The sequence below is a fragment of the Myotis yumanensis genome, unplaced genomic scaffold (genome assembly GCF_028538775.1).
Source record: "Myotis yumanensis isolate MYYU_CA2020_CCGP unplaced genomic scaffold, mMyoYum1.0.hap1 SCAF_2, whole genome shotgun sequence".
Taxonomy (NCBI): Eukaryota; Metazoa; Chordata; class Mammalia; order Chiroptera; family Vespertilionidae; genus Myotis; species Myotis yumanensis.
In genome coordinates, this window is record NW_027223753.1 from 147,937,189 (window position 1) to 147,941,307 (window position 4,119).

Consider the following 4,119-nt stretch of genomic DNA (forward strand, 5'->3'; position numbering starts at 1 on the left):
TCTGGATGATGTCCGTTCCGTCTTTTAGTTGTATTTTTGAAGTGGTTGTTCGAGGCAGCAAACTCCGGTGTTAACCTATGCCGCCATCTTGGTTTCTCTCTATTCTTTCAAGCTGGCAGTCTGACATCCTTAGCACAGGTGAGAGAGAATCATTGATTGGCTGCCTCCTGTGCTCACCAGCCATGAGCCTGGCTTCTGGCTGAGCAGCGCTCCCCCTGTGGCAGCACACTGACCACCAGGGGGCAATTCCTGTGTTGAGCCTCTGCCCCCTGATGGTCAGTGAGCGTCATAGCAACTGGTCATTCTGTCATTCAGTCAATTTGCATATTAGCCTTTTATTATATAGTACTAGTGGCCTATATAAGGAAACAGGAGTCCTGTCAAGAGAGATGGTAAACTGTAAATATAAAACATACCACAATGTTAAAAACCTCATAGTACACTAAAGGAAAATCAATAAAGGTAACTTCATCTTTCTGGGGGGAAATGTATTTAGCATTACAAATTCAAACGTAAATTTTATATATGAATTCAATAAGGAATACATTTAAACCGTGCATTGTCACATAATCACCATCCATTTTGTGTTAAACAATAAAAATGATGTACTTTTTGAACATGTGTACATCAAAACCAAAAGGTTATTTTTTACTTTTTCCTTTACTGGCAACTTTGGATGCATTTTTAGGTTTTGGTTCCCAGAGGGCATTTTTCACGAATCTTGAAGCTGCACCTTTGTCCAATTTGGAAGCCTTCTTCTTGTCAGTTATTTCCTTGACTCTGTTCATGTACACTCTGATTCTTTCCAATTCCTGCTTTACTGGGTGTTCCTTAGGATCAACTCTCTGAGTTGCCAAATAAACCCAAAACATTGAATTTAATGTGTAAGCAGAAACTAAATCCACTTTTGCTTGTTCAAGTGGGTCCAACTTCTGCAACAACTCATTTCTAGAAACAGACGTCATAGTCTTCAGCATGTCATCTACAGCACCAATGGAATTCTCAAATGCTGATAAATACTCATGGATTTCTGCTTGATAGTCTTCATTAATTTCTTCTTCTGCCATTATGACCTACTGTATGGTCAGTGCTGGCCCTCTTCTAATTGCAGACTTCTGACTTCTTGTATTCTCACTTGGGGAAGGTCCTTAGGCATTTACTTTAAAGAACAGGACTTGCTACTCAGGCAGATTTACCATAAAGCTATTGAAGTTTAAGGCTTCAGGTACTACACTTGTTCTGGACCATTCTTGTGAGGTCTTGTTGGGGTCCAGCCCCAGCAGATCCAGGGGTTTCCAAAGGTGTGGACGGAGTCGGCGAAGAAGGAATGACACGGAGACAGCGTTCAGTTGATCAGCAGCCTAGCCAGGATCTCCAGCCAGGTTCTGTGTTTATTGTCCTATTACATCTGTATTTATACCAGTTGATTTTAATCCTATCCATTCTATTCCAAAGGTAAGGGTGTTTCTTATCTCCATTCCAAGGTTACTCTATTGTTCTATTAAACTACAAGGAAGTAACTGAAGGAGATTATCCTAAGTAAAGATTATGTAGCTTAAGTGTGATTGTTCGTAGTTAAAATGATTAACTACCTACCTGGCACTTAGTTAAGGGATTTTATTCCCTCCCTAACTCCAGGGAAAAATCCCCACCTGGGGAAACAACCTTTCTTGGAGAGGTGACCTTGGTTAAAACACATAGCACTAAGAAGGGGAGCAAACATATTAAGAACAGTATGCCATATATGCCAGGTCCCTTGAAACATATGCTGTGCAGATGTTTCTTCCCTGCAGCGACTGTATCAAGCAGCAAGGATGGACCAGCTTCCTGCAAGGTCTCTAGAAGTTTGCATTTATAATTTTATATTTTTCTTTAAATATGTTTCTATTGATTTTAAAGAAGGAGCGGAGCGAAGAAAAACATTGATTGGCTGCTTCCTGCATGTCTCCCCCCTCCCTCTTCTACTAGGGATGGAGCCCGCAATCCATCCCAGGCAGGGTGGGGAGGTAGGAGAGCGGAACTCCAGACCTCTGGGTACACCCAATGACGCTAAACCAATTGAGCCACAATGTCCAGGGCTATATACTTTGTTGTTGTTGTTTTTGTGTTTGTTGAAATATCCTCACCTGTGTATATTTTCCCATTGATTTTCAGAGAGAGTGGAAGGAGAGGGAGAGACAGAGAAACATCAATGTGAGAGAGACACATCGATTGGTTGCCTCCCACTGGAGCCTTGACCAGGGCTGGGGATGGAGCCTGCAACTGAGGCATATGCCCTTGACTTGAACCCAACCTGGAACCCTTCAGTCTGCAGGCTGATGCTCCATCCACTGAGCCAAACTGGCTAGGGCTATATTCTCTTTCTTAGAGAGGCTTCCAAAGTTGTTTTAGCTTCAGGCCCTACAAATCTGCCCAAGTGATGATACATAAGCACTGAAATGGTTGTATAAAATAATGACATTCCTTGAAAATCTCACCTAATATGCTCTCCTTTTTACTTCTCCCTACTCCCCAGCCTCTTCTCAATTCACTGTGCACCAAGAGAAGCATTACTTGGTTATTAGGTTTCCATCTTCTGGTCTTCCTATATGTGCTAAGTGCCAAAGCAATTGTATATCCTAGTGTTATCGGTTCGGTAGTAAGACAAAGATGAGCAGAGCAAGGCTTAAGGGCTAGGTACAGAAGGTCACCAGGGAGGAAAGCCCCAGGTGCTTACCAATGGACAATCAATTGCAGGGTTGGACCTCGCGCCCAGGATGACTTTTTCTCCCCAAGTTTATCGTTGGTCAGGCTGGTTTAGCCCCCCTGACCTTTCCTCCATAGAGATACCATCTATGCTTCAGTTGCATTTCAGCTCCAGGTCCAGATAAGCAACAAAACCAGCCACGGTTGCCCATGCATTGAATGACCCCCTACCCTGGTACCCTCCAATCAGTCAGTGATCACAACCCTGAATGGACACACCTGGAAAACTGCTGAATATTCTATTGAGATCATCCCCTGGGACCTCCCCTAAAATCTCTTGGAGCACACCAGTCCCTTTTCTTTTCCTTTCCTTCCCCTCCGCCTCCCTGCCCTTCCTTTACTTCTGTAACTTCTTTCCTAAGTCCATTTCTTCTAGGAATTACTTTTCTACCTCAGTAATTTACCAAATAAACGTTCTCTTACAGTTTGGGTCTGGACTCTGAACTCTTTCCTAGCCAGAACCCAAGTATTGAGGTTGCTGAACCCAGGTTTGGCCTGACCCCATTGATCATACACCTGGTGCTGCTCTGCCGCCTACAACACTAGGTCCATCACTAGCACATGTGGGGGGCTAAAAAATTGATAATGCTTTTTATCTCAGCTTCTAAATTCTTCTGGCTGGCTAATTACCAGGGACAGATTGACAGGAGAAAATAAACACATTTTTAAATTGATAACCCTCCACCCCCAAGATTTGTTAAATGTTAGAAATCCTAAATGCCTACCCAAGAGTTTTTATAAATTTATTCATTTGAAAACAGTTGGTTTTGGAGACTATGTCCTCATTTCAGCCCCGGAAAACTAGGCTGTATACAGGGAGGAGTTGGCCCCCCCTCCCCCCCCTTCTAGCCCCAATCAGCTCAGCTGATGACCTTGGGGAATTGCTTATCCTCATCCTCTCTCAGCTCGGCTTTCCTTTCATGCAAATGGAAGGGAGGTAACGTACACAGAGCCGCCGGCTTGGGCGTGGCGCCGCAGGGCGCCAGCAGCGCACGGAGAGCCCATTGACAGGGCGTGGAGTGTGTAGACCCGACCATCCCGAGCGGGTGCGGCGCGCCTTCGGGGCGTTCGGATTCGCCAAGATCTGGGCTCACACCCTTCTGGCGCCATTGCTTTTCCCAGCGGGAATCCAACCCGTCGGGGCGGCTTCGGGACCTGGACTTCGGCGCCCTCAGCAGCCGGGCGCCTAAACTCCTCCCTGGTACCTGGCGGCACGCAGCCCCGCAGCGCCTCGCTGGCGAACTGGTCTGCGCTGAAGAAGAGCATCCGCAGGGTGGCTATCCGCCCACTCGGGCGCCCCTGGGATCCTCCTCGCCACGTGGCCCGGGAGCCGGCCAGCAACGCCACTGGGGCGGGTCCCCCGCCAGCCCGCTA

The 4,119-nt window shown here is 46.3% G+C and overlaps 1 pseudogene; it reads right to left on the minus strand.

Annotated features, from left to right (window-relative positions):
* Nucleotides 1-617: 617 nt before the first annotated feature.
* LOC139002139 (nuclear nucleic acid-binding protein C1D pseudogene) lies at nucleotides 618-1,072 on the minus strand (annotated as a pseudogene).
* Between the last annotated feature and the right edge of the window lie 3,047 nt (nucleotides 1,073-4,119).